We start from the raw sequence: 12186 nt of genomic DNA, 5'->3' as shown, positions 1-12186 counted from the left end.
ATGTAATTTGTACCTTCCTATTTTAAAATATAATGGATGAACCTCACCCTGTGATAACAATCTTCATGATCAAGAGATCTCATATGCAAAATAAGTATGAGTTGGGATAGGGCTGGGGAGGGTGGCTGCTCGGGCAGCCCCTCCCCCGTCAAGTTAAGGAGATTCAACTGAGGAAGCACAAGGGAACTCTCGTCTGGGGACAACAACTGCAGGGAGACCACATCTTTTCAGATGAACATGGGAGGGCGGAAGGCTGCCTAATACTGAAGCACCATCAAATATCAAACCATATGCAACATCTAGTACAAGCCTTCCTGGGGGAAGGTCTGCAGCAGACGGATTTGCATACAGTGATGTTATTCAAGCAGTGGGCCAAAGTTGGCTGGAACCCTCATCTGCATATGAAAAGAGAAAAGGGGCGTGCAGGGCATGGCGGCCTTTTGCAGTGCTTGGATGACCCCTAGTTCTCATTAAACACCCCCACCCTCCTTTGGTGTGGGGCTCATGTTGGCCATGCCCCATCCCCTGAAGCATTCAAGCTGATTTCTTGCAGCAGCTGGGCACTGTAACAGCTCCAGAGCTGTTCTGTAAGGCAAGTAAAAGGGTGTGGGCCCTGCAGCACCACCTGTAGTTTGCATTGTGCGTTGGAAGGCACAAAGTAAGCAGACGGGAGGAGAAGTCAGGATAGTGCGCAAGGGCATCCTTTTCTCTTAGTCCGTAGAGGATGCTGGGGTCACATTAAGAACCATGGGGTATAGACGGGATCCGCAAGAGACATGGGCACTTTAAGACTATCAAAGGGTGTGAACTGGCTCCTCCCTCTATGCCCCTCCTCCAGACTCCAGTTATAGGAACTGTGCCCATGGAGACGGACATTTCGAGGAAAGGATTTATTGTTAAACTAAGGTGAGCATCTTACCAGCTCACACCTTAAGCATGCCGCAGAACGTGGCATTCAACAGAACACAAGCCAACGGCATGAACAATTGCAGCAAAAAGCTGACCAGAACCATAACACAACATGTGTATAACCACAAGTAATAACTGCAGACACAGTATGGACTGGGACGGGTGCCCAGCATCCTCTACAGACTAAGAGAAAAGGATTTACCGGTAGGTATTAAAATCCTATTTTCTCATACGACCTAGAGGATGCTGGGGTCACATTAAGAACCATGGGGTTATACCAAAGCTCTTGAACGGGTGGAAGAGTGCGTACGACTCTGCAGCACCGAATGACCCAACTTGAAGTTATCATCGGCCAAGGTATCAAACTTGTAAAACTTAGCAAAAGTGTTTACTAAATAGCTGCTCGGCAAAGTTGCAATGCCGAGACTCCCCGACCAGCTGCCCAGGATGAACCCACCTTTCTAGTAGAATGGGTCTTCACCTAATTCAGTAACGGCAATCCTGCCATGGAATGAGCATGCTGAATCTTACCACAGATCCAGCGCATAATGGTCTACATGGAAGCAGGACACCCAATCCTTTTGGGAGCATACAGGACAAACAGAGCCTCTGTTTTCCTAATCTGAACCGTTCTGGTGACATAAATTTTCAAAGTTCTGACCACAGCCAGAGACTTTGACTCAACGAAGGTGTCAGTGGCCAAAGGCACCATGTGGAAAGATGAACCACCTTCGGCAGAAATTGTTGACGTGTCCTCAATTCTGCTCTATCTTCATGAAAGATCAAATAAAGGCTCTTGTGATACTGCATGGTTTGTACTGTTTTCCATGTGCTCCCAGATCTTTCAAGCAAGTAGCATGGTCAAGAAAGTTCTGTTTGAAAAGAAACAAACATTTACTGTCATTGTTATGCAAATAAACTTACATTAAAGCTAACAAGAAAGCAAACTCGTTCTGTCTTTAAACTGATAAAAGAAACCCCAATAATATGGGCATACCTCCCAACTTTGTCGGCTCGCAAAGAGGGACACACGCGCGGCGAAGTCGCGCGCGCTCCCAAAAAGGGTGTGGCCTAAGTAAAAGGGGGCGTGGCTTCGCGGGAGGACCCGCGATCGCGAGTCACGCCCCCGTTTTCGGCACTGAGCGGGCATGCCCAGCGCTCTGTGAGCCGCTGGCATGCCACCTCTCCCTCTGACTTCAGTGAATAGACGCTGTGCGCATGCGCACAGCGTCTATTCACCGCTGCTCTGCTAAGCAGGGCAGCGACAGACAGAGCCTCCCAATTGTCCTCCCCACCGCGGGACACTGCGGCCCGCAGGTGGGACAGCGGGACAGTCCCCAAAAAACGGGACTGTCCCGCGAAAATCGGGACAGTTGGGAGGTATGATATGGGGCATGCAAAAATTGAGATAAAACTCAGTTTTGCTCCTCTCCACGGAAATCTTTAGTAAAAGGCGAAAGATTTGTTCGTTCTGAAGAGAAACCAGAGCATGACCAAGATTCCACCTGTCGCCTGAGTGCCATGCCAGCAGTCCTCATTCAGCTCAAAGTGAGCACCCAATTTGAAAGAAAGAAAGCAGATTTCTCACCAGGCTTCCCCTTGCTATAAACATGGTTTGTACTCTTTTCCATGTGCTCCCAGATCTTTCAAGCAATTAGTATGGTCAAGAAAGTTCTGCTTGAAAAGAAACAGACATTTATTGTCATTGTTATGCAAATAAACTTACATTAAAGCTAACAAGAAAGCACACTCGTTCTGTCTTTAAACTGATAAAAGAAACCCCAATAATATGGGGCATGCAAAAATTGAGATAAAATTCAGTTTTGCTCCTCTCCACGGATAATCTTTAATAAAAGGCGAAAGATTTGTTCGTTCTGAAGAGAAACCAGAGCATGACCAAGATTCCACCTGTCGCCTGAGTGCTGTGCCAGCAGTCCTCATTCAGATCAAAGTGAGTGCCCAATTTGAAAGAAAGCAGATTTCTCACCTGGCTTCTCCTTGCTATAAGCATGGTTTGTACTGTATTCCATGTGCTCCCAGATCTTTAAAGCAAGTAGCATGGTCAAGAAAGTTCTGTTTGAACATAAATAAACATTTACTGTCATTTCTATGCAAATGAGCTTACATTAAAGCACACTCATTCTATCTTTAAACCGGTAAAAGAAACCCCAAAAAGATGGGGCATGCAAAAATTGAGATAAAACTCGGTTTTGCTCCTCTCCACGGAAATCTTTAGTAAGAGGCGAAAGATTTGTTCGTTCTGAAGAGAAACCAGAGCATGACCAAGATTTTTATATGAAAATATGTGTTCTCCCTGCAGTTGTTGTCCCCAGATGAGAGTTCCCTTGTGCTGCCTCAGCTGAATCTCCTTTACTTGACAGAGATGTGCCTGAGCAGCGGCCCTCCCCAGCCCTATCCCAAATCATACTTATTTTGCATAGGCGATACCATGGTCATGAAGATTGTTCTCCCAGGGTGAGGTTCATTCATTGCATTCTGGGTATGCTGACCCCTGTGATTTCCCCAAATGTGGGAACCTCGACTGCATTATTTGTGGTAGTGGGGGACTGTGTTTGTGCTTTCCTCTGGTCAGCTCTGGTAAAAGTCAGATTTATTTGTCTCAGATCTTCCTCTAGCCTTGTTCTTCTTTCGAGAGTTCCCTTGTGCTGCCTCAGTTGGATCTCTTTCACTTGACAGGGGGGTGCCCGAGTAGCGACCCTCCCCAGCTCTAGCCCAACTCCTACTTACCTGCCAGGTGAGATACTATGATCATGAAGGTGCTTCTCCCAGGGCAAGGCTCACCCATTGCACTCTGGGTGTGGTGCCCCTGCGATTTCCCCAAATGTGGGAAGCTTGACTGCATAATTTGTGTTTCCCCTGGTCGGCTCTCGTATAATTCAGATCTCTTTGTCTCAGGTCTCTCTCCAGCCTAGTTTGCTGTCTGTTTCCACTTCTTTTTTCATGAGCCCCTCCCTTTTATACCCTTGTGCACTATCCTGACTTCTCCTCTTGTCTGCTTACTTTGTGCCTTCCAATGCACAATGCAAACTACTGGTAGTGCTGCAGGGCCCACACCCTTTTACTTGCCGTACAGAGCAGCTCTGGAGCTGTTACAGTGCCCAGCTGCTGCAAGAAATCAGCTTGAATGCTTCAGGGGCTGGGGCATAGCCAACATGAGCCCCACACCGAAGGAGGGTGGAGGTGTTTAATGCGAACTAGGGGTCATCCAAGCGCCGCAAAAGGCCGCTATGCCCTGCATGCCCCTTTTCTCTTTTCATATGCAGACGAGGGTTGAAGCCAACTTTGACCCACTGCTTGGATGACATCACCGTATGCAAATCCATCTGCTGCAGGCCTTCCCCCAGGAATGCTTGCACTAGTTGTTGCATTTGGTTTGTTGTTTGGGGGTGCTTCATTATTAGGCAGCCTTCTGCCCTCCCATGTTCATCTGAAAATATGTGTTCTCCCTGCAGTTGTTGTCCCCAGATGAGAGTTCCCTTGTGCTGCCTCAGTTGAATCTCCTTTACTTGACAGAGATGTGCCTGAGCAGCGGCCCTCCCCAGCCCTATCCCAAATCATACTTATTTTGCATAGGAGATACCATGGTCATGAAGATTGTTCTCCCAGGGTGAGGTTCATTCATTGCATTCTGGGTATGCTGACCCCTGTGATTTCCCCAAATGTGGGAAACTCGACTGCATTATTTGTGGTAGTGGGGGACTGTGTTTGTGCTTTCCTCTGGTCAGCTCTGGTAAAAGTCAGATTTATTTGTCTCAGATCTTCCTCTAGCCTTGTTCTTCTTTCGAGAGTTCCCTTGTGCTGCCTCAGTTGAATCTCCTTCACTTGACAGGGGGGTACCCGAGCAGCGACCCTCCCCAGCTCTAGCCCAACTTCTACTTACCTGGCAGGTGAGATACTATGATCATGTAGGTGCTTTTCCCAGGGCAAGGCTCACCCATTGCACTCTGGGTGTGCTGCTCCTGCGATTTCCCCAAATGTGGGAAACTTGACTGCATAATTTGTGTTTCCCCTGGTCGGCTCTCGTATAATTCAGATCTCTTTGTCTCAGGTCTCTCTCCAGCCTAGTTTGCTGTCTGTTTCAACTTCTCTTTTCTTGAGCCGCTCCCTTCTATGCCCTTGCGCACTATCCTGACTTCTCCCGTCTGCTTACTTTGTGCCTTCCAATGCACAATGCAAACTACAGGTAGTGCTGCAGGGCCCACACCCTTTTACTTGCCGTTCAGAGCAGCTCTGGAGCTGTTACAGTGCCCAGCTGCTGCAAGAAATCAGCTTGAATGCTTCAGGGGCTGGGGCATAGCCAACATGAGCCCCACACCGAAGGAGGGTGGAGGTGTTTAATGCGAACTAGGGGTCATCCAAGCGCCGCAAAAGGCCGCCATGCCCTGCACGCCCCTTTTCTCTTTTCATATGCAGACGAGGGTTGAAGCCAACTTTGACCCACTGCTTGGATGACATCACCATATGCAAATCCATCTGCTGCAGGCCTTCCCCCAGGAATGCTTGTACTAGTTGTTGCATTTGGTTTGTTGTTTGGGGGTGCTTCAGTATTAGGCTGCCTTCTGCCCTCCCATGTTTATCTGAAAATATGTGTTCTCCCTGCAGTTGTTGTCCCCAGATGAGAGTTCCCTTGTGCTGCCTCAGTTGAATCTCCTTTACTTGACAGAGATGTGCCTGAGCAGCGGCCCTCCCCAGCCCTATCCCAAATCATACTTATTTTGCATAGGCGATACCATGGTCATGAAGATTGTTCTCCCAGGGTGAGGTTCATTCATTGCATTCTGGGTATGCTGACCCCTGTGATTTCCCCAAATGTGGGAAACTCAACTGCATTATTTGTGGTAGTGGGGGACTGTGTTTGTGCTTTCCTCTGGACAGCTCTGGTAAAAGTCAGATTTATTTGTCTCAGATCTTCCTCTAGCCTTGTTCTTCTTTCGAGAGTTCCCTTGTGCTGCCTCAGTTGGATCTCTTTCACTTGACAGGGGGGTGCCCGAGCAGCGACCCTCCCCAGCTCTAGCCCAACTCCTACTTACTTGCCAGGTGAGATACTATGATCATGAAGGTGCTTCTCCCAGGGCAAGGCTCACCCATTGCACTCTGGGTGTGGTGCCCCTGCGATTTCCCCAAATGTGGGAAGCTTGACTGCATAATTTGTGTTTCCCCTGGTCGGCTCTCGTATAATTCAGATCTCTTTGTCTCAGGTCTCTCTCCAGCCTAGTTTGCTGTCTGTTTCCACTTCTTTTTTCATGAGCCCCTCCCTTTTATACCCTTGTGCACTATCCTGACTTCTCCTCCTGTCTGCTTACTTTGTGCCTTCCAATGCACAATGCAAACTACAGGTAGTGCTGTAGGGCCCACACCCTTTTACTTGCCGTACAGAGCAGCTCTGGAGCTGTTACAGTGCCCAGCTACTGCAAGAAATCAGCTTGAATGCTTCAGGGGCTGGGGCACAGCCAACATGAGCCCCACACCGAAGGAGGGTGGAGGTGTTTAATGTGAACTAGGGGTCATCCAAGCGCCGCAAAAGGCCGCCATGCCCTGCACGCCCCTTTTCTCTTTTCATATGCAGACGAGGGTTGAAGCCAACTTTGACCCACTGCTTGGATGACATCACCGTATGCAAATCCATCTGCTGCAGGCCTTCCCCCAGGAATGCTTGCACTAGTTGTTGCATTTGGTTTGTTGTTTGGGGGTGCTTCAGTATTAGGCAGCCTTCTGCCCTCCCATGTTCATCTGAAAATATGTGTTCTCCCTGCAGTTGTTGTCCCCAGATGAGAGTTCCCTTGTGCTGCCTCAGTTGAATCTCCTTTACTTGACAGAGATGTGCCTGAGCAGCGGCCCTCCCCAGCCCTATCCCAAATCATACTTATTTTGCATAGGAGATACCATGGTCATGAAGATTGTTCTCCCAGGGTGAGGTTCATTCATTGCATTCTGGGTATGCTGACCCCTGTGATTTCCAAAATGTGGGAAACTCGACTGCATTATTTGTGGTAGTGGGGGACTGTGTTTGTGCTTTCCTCTGGTCAGCTCTGGTAAAAGTCAGATTTATTTGTCTCAGATCTTCCTCTAGCCTTGTTCTTCTTTCGAGAGTTTCCTTGTGCTGCCTCAGTTGGATCTCTTTCACTTGACAGAGGGGTGCCCGAGCAGCGACCCTCCCCAGATCTAGCCCAACTCCTACTTACCTGCCAGGTGAGATACTATGATCATGAAGGTGCTTCTCCCAGGGCAAGGCTCACCCATTGCACTCTGATTTCCCCAAATGTGGGAAGCTTGACTGCATAATTTGTGTTTCCCCTGGTCGGCTCTCGTATAATTCAGATCTCTTTGTCTCAGGTCTCTCTCCAGCCTAGTTTGCTGTCTGTTTCCACTTCTTTTTTCATGAGCCCCTCCCTTTTATACCCTTGTGCACTATCCTGACTTCTCCTCCTGTCTGCTTACTTTGTGCCTTCCAATGCACAATGCAAACTACAGGTAGTGCTGCAGGGCCCACACCCTTTTACTTGCCGTACAGAGCAGCTCTGGAGCTGTTACAGTGCCCAGCTGCTGCAAGAAATCAGCTTGAATGCTTCAGGGGCTGGGGCATAGCCAACATGAGCCCCACACCGAAGGAGGGTGGAGGTGTTTAATGCGAACTAGGGGTCATCCAAGCACCGCAAAAGGCCGCCATGCCCTGCACGCCCCTTTTCTCTTTTCATATGCAGACGAGGGTTGAAGCCAACTTTGACCCACTGCTTGGATGACATCACCGTATGCAAATCCGTCTTCTGCAGAACTTCCCCCAGGAATGCTTGCACTAGTTGTTGCATTTGGTTTGTTGTTTGGGGGTGCTTCAGTATTAGGCAGCCTTCTGCCCTCCCATGTTCATCTGAAAATATGTGTTCTCCCTGCAGTTGTTGTCCCCAGATGAGAGTTCCCTTGTGCTGCCTCAGTTGAATCTCCTTTACTTGACAGAGATGTGCATGAGCAGCGGCCCTCCCCAGCCCTATCCCAAATCATACTTATTTTGCATAGGAGATACCATGGTCATGAAGATTACTCTCCCAGGGTGAGGTTCATTCATTGCATTCTGGGTATGCTGACCCCTGTGATTTCCCCAAATGTGGGAAACGCGACTGCTTTATTTGTTGGTAGTGGGGGACTGTGTTTGTGTTTTCCTCTGATCTCTGGTAAAAGTCAGATTTCTTTGTTTCAGATCTTCCTCTAGCCTTGTTCTTCTTTCGAGAGTTTCCTTGTGCTGCCTCAGTTGGATCTCCTTCACTTGACAGGGGGGTGCCCGAGCAGCGACCCTCCCCAGCTCTAGCCCAACTCCTACTTACCTGCCAGGTGAGATACTATGATCATGAAGGTGCTTCTCCCAGGGCAAGGCTCACCCATTGCACTCTGGGTGTGCTGCCCCTGCGATTTCCCCAAATGTGGGAAACTTGACTGCATAATTTGTGTTTCCCCTGGTCAGGTCTCGTATAATTCAGATCTCTTTGTCTCAGGTCTCTCTCCAGCCTAGTTTGCTGTCTGTTTCCACTTCTCTTTTCTTGAGCCGCTCCCTTCTATGCCCTTGCGCACTATCCTGACTTCTCCTCCTTTCTGCTTACTTTGTGCCTTCCAACGCACAATGCGAACTACAGGTAGTGCTGCAGGGCCCACACCCTTTTACTTGCCTTACAGAGCAGCTCTGGAGCTGTTACAGTGCCCAGCTGCTGCAAGAAATCAGCTTGAATGCTTCAGGGGCTGGGGCATAGCCAACATGAGCCCTACACCGAAGGAGGGTGGAGGTGTTTAATGCAAACTAGGGGTCAGCCAAGTGCCGAAAAAGGCCACCATGCCCTGCACGCCCCTTTTCTCTTTTCATATGCAGACGAGGGTTGAAGCCAACTTTGACCCACTGCTTGGATGACATCACCATATGCAAATCTATCTGCTGCAGGCCTTCCCCCAGGAATGCTTGCACTAGTTGTTGCATTTGGTTTGTTGTTTGGGGGTGCTTCAGTATTAGGCAGCCTTCTGCCCTCCCATGTTCATCTGAAAATATGTGTTCTCCCTGCAGTTGTTGTCCCCAGATGAGAGTTCCCTTGTGCTGCCTCAGTTGAATCTCCTTTACTTGACAGAGATGTGCCTGAGCAGCGGCCCTCCCCAGCCATATCCCAAATCATACTTATTTTGCATAGGAGATACCATTGTTATGAAGATTGTTCTCCCAGGGTGCGGTTCATTCATTGCACTCTGGGTATGCTGACCCCTGTGATTTCCCCAAATGTGGGAAACTCGACTGCATTATTTGTGGTAGTGGTGGACTGTGTTTGTGCTTTCCTCTGGTCAGCTCTGGTAAAAGTCAGATTTCTTTGTCTCAGATCTTCCTCTAGCCTTGTTCTTCTTTCGAGAGTTCCTTTGTGCTGCCTCAGTTGGATCTCCTTCACTTGACAGGGGGGTGCCCGAGCAGCGACCCTCCCCAGCTCTAGCCCAACTCCTACTTACCTGCCAGGTGAGATACTATGATCATGAAGGTGCTTCTCCCAGGGCAAGGCTCACCCATTGCACTCTGGGTGTGCTGCTCCTGCGATTTCCCCAAATGTGGGAAACTTGACTGCATAATTTGTGTTTCCCCTGGTCAGGTCTCGTATAATTCAGATCTCTTTGTCTCAGGTCTCTCTCCAGCCTAGTTTGCTGTCTGTTTCCACTTCTCTTTTCTTCAGCAGCTCCCTTCTATGCCCTTGCGCACTATCCTGACTTCTCCTCCTTTCTGCTTACTTTGTGCCTTCCAACGCACAATGCGAACTACAGGTAGTGCTGCAGGGCCCACAACCTTTTACTTGCCTTACAGAGCAGCTCTGGAGCTGTTACAGTGCCCAGCTGCTGCAAGAAATCAGCTTGAATGCTTCAGGGGCTGGGGCATAGCCAACATGAGCCCCACACCGAAGGAGGGTGGAGGTGTTTAATGCAAACTAGGGGTCAGCCAAGTGCCACAAAAGGCCACCATGCCCTGCACGCCCCTTTTCTCTTTTCATATGCAGACGAGGGTTGAAGCCAACTTTGACCCACTGCTTGGATGACATCACCATATGCAAATCTATCTGCTGCAGGCCTTCCCCCAGGAATGCTTGCACTAGTTGTTGCATTTGGTTTGTTGTTTGGGGGTGCTTCAGTATTAGGCAGCCTTCTGCCCTCCCATGTTCATCTGAAAATATGTGTTCTCCCTGCAGTTGTTGTCCCCAGATGAGAGTTCCCTTGTGCTGCCTCAGTTGAATCTCCTTTACTTGACAGAGATGTGCCTGAGCAGCGGCCCTCCGCAGCCATATCCCAAATCATACTTATTTTGCATAGGAGATACCATTGTTATGAAGATTGTTCTCCCAGGGTGCGGTTCATTCATTGCACTCTGGGTATGCTGACCCCTGTGATTTCCCCAAATGTGGGAAACTCGACTGCATTATTTGTGGTAGTGGTGGACTGTGTTTGTGCTTTCCTCTGGTCAGCTCTGGTAAAAGTCAAATTTCTTTGTCTCAGATCTTCCTCTAGCCTTGTTCTTCTTTCGAGAGTTCCTTTGTGCTGCCTCAGTTGGATCTCCTTCACTTGACAGGGGGGTGTCCGAGCAGCGACCCTCCCCAGCTCTAGCCCAACTCCTACTTACCTGCCAGGTGAGATACTATGATCATGAAGGTGCTTCTCCCAGGGCAAGGCTCACCCATTGCACTCTGGGTGTGCTGCCCCTGCAATTTCCCCAAATGTGGGAAACTTGACTGCATAATTTGTGTTTCCCCTGGTCGGCTCTCGTATAATTCAGATCTCTTTGTCTCAGGTCTCTCTCCAGCCTAGTTTGCTGTCTGTTTCCACTTCTCTTTTCTTGAGCCCCTCCCTTCTATACCCTTGTGCACTATCCTGACTTCTCCTCCCGTCTGCTTACTTTGTGCCTTCCAATGCACAATGCAAACTACAGGTAGTGCTGCAGGGCCCACACCCTTTTACTTGCCTTACAGAGCAGCTCTGGAGCTGTTACAGTGCCCAGCTGCTGCAAGAAATCAGCTTGAATGCTTCATGGGATGGGGCATGGCCAACATGAGCCCCACACCAAAGGAGGGTGGGGGTGTTTAATGCGATCTAGGGGTCATCCAAGCAGCGCAAAAGGCCGCCATGCCCTGCACGCCCCTTTGCTCTTTTCATATGCAGATGAGGGTTGAAGCCAACTTTGACCCACTGCTTGGATAACATCACCATATGCAAATCCATCTGCTGCAGGCCTTCCCCCAGGAATGCTTGCACTAGTTGTTGCATTTGGTTTGTTGTTTGGGGGTGCTTCAGTATTAGGCAGCCTTCTGCCCTCCCATGTTCATCTGAAAATATGTGTTCTCCCTGCAGTTGTTGTCCCCAGATGAGAGTTCCCTTGTGCTGCCTCAGTTGAATTAACTTTACTTGACAGAGATGTGCCTGAGCAGCGGCCCTCCCCAGCCCTATCCCAAATCATACTTATTTTGCATAGGAGACACCATGGTCATGAAGATTGTTCACCCAGGGTGAGGTTCATTCATTGCATTCTGGGTATGCTGACCCCTGTGATTTCCCCAAATGTGGGAAACTCGCCTGCATTATTTGTGGTAGTGGGGGACTGTGTTTGTGTTTTCCGCTGGTCAGCTCTGGTAAAAGTCAGATTTCTTTGTCTCAGATCTTCCTCTAGCCTTGTTCTTCTTTCGAGAGTTCCATTGTGCTGCCTCAGTTGGATCTCCTTCACTTGACAGGGGGGTGCCCGAGCAGCGACCCTCCCCAGCTCTAGCCCAACTCCTACTTACCTGCCAGGTGAGATACTATGATCTTGAAGGTGCTTCTCCCAGGGCAAGGCTCACCCATTGCACTCTGGCTGTGCTGCCCCTGCGATTTCCCCAAATGTGGGAAACTTGACTGCATAATTTGTGTTTCCCCTGGTCGGCTCTCGTATAATTCAGATCTCTTTGTCTCAGGTCTCTCTCCAGCCTAGTTTGCTGTCTGTTTCCACTTCTCTTTTCTTGAGCCGCTCCCTTCTATGCCCTTGCGCACTATCCTGACTTCTCCCGTCTGATTACTTTGTGCCTTCCAACGCACAATGCGAACTACAGGTAGTGCTGCAGGGCCCACACCCTTTTATTTGCCTTACAGAGCAGCTCTGGAGCTGTTACAGTGCCCAGCTGCTGCAAGAAATCAGCTTGAATGCTTCAGGGGCTGGGGCATAGTCAACATGAGCCCCACACCGAAGGAGGGTGGAGGTGTTTAATGCGAACTAGGGGTCATCCAAGC

The 12186-nt window shown here is 49.3% G+C and overlaps 18 non-coding genes across 18 annotated transcripts; 15 read left to right on the top strand and 3 right to left on the bottom strand.

Annotated features, from left to right (window-relative positions):
• Nucleotides 1–2287: 2287 nt before the first annotated feature.
• On the bottom strand, nucleotides 2288–2400 carry LOC135000666 (U5 spliceosomal RNA). Its single transcript, XR_010202511.1, has one exon. It is a non-coding gene; the product is annotated as a U5 spliceosomal RNA (small nuclear RNA).
• A 286-nt stretch (nucleotides 2401–2686) lies between these two features.
• LOC135000667 (U5 spliceosomal RNA) lies at nucleotides 2687–2803 on the bottom strand. The gene has a single exon (XR_010202512.1). It is a non-coding gene; the product is annotated as a U5 spliceosomal RNA (small nuclear RNA).
• Nucleotides 2804–3073: 270 nt separating this feature from the next.
• On the bottom strand, nucleotides 3074–3189 carry LOC135000662 (U5 spliceosomal RNA). Its single transcript, XR_010202507.1, has one exon. It is a non-coding gene; the product is annotated as a U5 spliceosomal RNA (small nuclear RNA).
• A 144-nt stretch (nucleotides 3190–3333) lies between these two features.
• LOC135000634 (U1 spliceosomal RNA) lies at nucleotides 3334–3497 on the top strand. Its single transcript, XR_010202479.1, has one exon. It is a non-coding gene; the product is annotated as a U1 spliceosomal RNA (small nuclear RNA).
• Nucleotides 3498–3649: 152 nt separating this feature from the next.
• LOC135000656 (U1 spliceosomal RNA) lies at nucleotides 3650–3812 on the top strand. The gene has a single exon (XR_010202501.1). It is a non-coding gene; the product is annotated as a U1 spliceosomal RNA (small nuclear RNA).
• A 674-nt stretch (nucleotides 3813–4486) lies between these two features.
• On the top strand, nucleotides 4487–4650 carry LOC135000658 (U1 spliceosomal RNA). Its single transcript, XR_010202503.1, has one exon. It is a non-coding gene; the product is annotated as a U1 spliceosomal RNA (small nuclear RNA).
• A 152-nt stretch (nucleotides 4651–4802) lies between these two features.
• On the top strand, nucleotides 4803–4965 carry LOC135000641 (U1 spliceosomal RNA). The gene has a single exon (XR_010202486.1). It is a non-coding gene; the product is annotated as a U1 spliceosomal RNA (small nuclear RNA).
• A 671-nt stretch (nucleotides 4966–5636) lies between these two features.
• LOC135000626 (U1 spliceosomal RNA) lies at nucleotides 5637–5800 on the top strand. The gene has a single exon (XR_010202472.1). It is a non-coding gene; the product is annotated as a U1 spliceosomal RNA (small nuclear RNA).
• A 152-nt stretch (nucleotides 5801–5952) lies between these two features.
• On the top strand, nucleotides 5953–6115 carry LOC135000657 (U1 spliceosomal RNA). The gene has a single exon (XR_010202502.1). It is a non-coding gene; the product is annotated as a U1 spliceosomal RNA (small nuclear RNA).
• A 674-nt stretch (nucleotides 6116–6789) lies between these two features.
• On the top strand, nucleotides 6790–6952 carry LOC135000632 (U1 spliceosomal RNA). The gene has a single exon (XR_010202477.1). It is a non-coding gene; the product is annotated as a U1 spliceosomal RNA (small nuclear RNA).
• A 972-nt stretch (nucleotides 6953–7924) lies between these two features.
• On the top strand, nucleotides 7925–8089 carry LOC135000648 (U1 spliceosomal RNA). Its single transcript, XR_010202493.1, has one exon. It is a non-coding gene; the product is annotated as a U1 spliceosomal RNA (small nuclear RNA).
• Nucleotides 8090–8238: 149 nt separating this feature from the next.
• LOC135000645 (U1 spliceosomal RNA) lies at nucleotides 8239–8401 on the top strand. The gene has a single exon (XR_010202490.1). It is a non-coding gene; the product is annotated as a U1 spliceosomal RNA (small nuclear RNA).
• A 674-nt stretch (nucleotides 8402–9075) lies between these two features.
• Nucleotides 9076–9239, top strand: LOC135000637 (U1 spliceosomal RNA). The gene has a single exon (XR_010202482.1). It is a non-coding gene; the product is annotated as a U1 spliceosomal RNA (small nuclear RNA).
• Nucleotides 9240–9391: 152 nt separating this feature from the next.
• On the top strand, nucleotides 9392–9554 carry LOC135000646 (U1 spliceosomal RNA). Its single transcript, XR_010202491.1, has one exon. It is a non-coding gene; the product is annotated as a U1 spliceosomal RNA (small nuclear RNA).
• Nucleotides 9555–10228: 674 nt separating this feature from the next.
• LOC135000635 (U1 spliceosomal RNA) lies at nucleotides 10229–10392 on the top strand. The gene has a single exon (XR_010202480.1). It is a non-coding gene; the product is annotated as a U1 spliceosomal RNA (small nuclear RNA).
• Nucleotides 10393–10544: 152 nt separating this feature from the next.
• LOC135000644 (U1 spliceosomal RNA) lies at nucleotides 10545–10707 on the top strand. Its single transcript, XR_010202489.1, has one exon. It is a non-coding gene; the product is annotated as a U1 spliceosomal RNA (small nuclear RNA).
• Nucleotides 10708–11381: 674 nt separating this feature from the next.
• On the top strand, nucleotides 11382–11545 carry LOC135000640 (U1 spliceosomal RNA). Its single transcript, XR_010202485.1, has one exon. It is a non-coding gene; the product is annotated as a U1 spliceosomal RNA (small nuclear RNA).
• Nucleotides 11546–11697: 152 nt separating this feature from the next.
• On the top strand, nucleotides 11698–11860 carry LOC135000655 (U1 spliceosomal RNA). The gene has a single exon (XR_010202500.1). It is a non-coding gene; the product is annotated as a U1 spliceosomal RNA (small nuclear RNA).
• Nucleotides 11861–12186: the final 326 nt, after the last annotated feature.

This window comes from Pseudophryne corroboree, unplaced genomic scaffold (assembly GCF_028390025.1).
Source record: "Pseudophryne corroboree isolate aPseCor3 unplaced genomic scaffold, aPseCor3.hap2 scaffold_1557, whole genome shotgun sequence".
NCBI classification, from domain to species: Eukaryota; Metazoa; Chordata; class Amphibia; order Anura; family Myobatrachidae; genus Pseudophryne; species Pseudophryne corroboree.
Note: the sequence above shows the minus strand (reverse complement) of the source record. Positions and strands in the feature narration are given on the sequence as shown.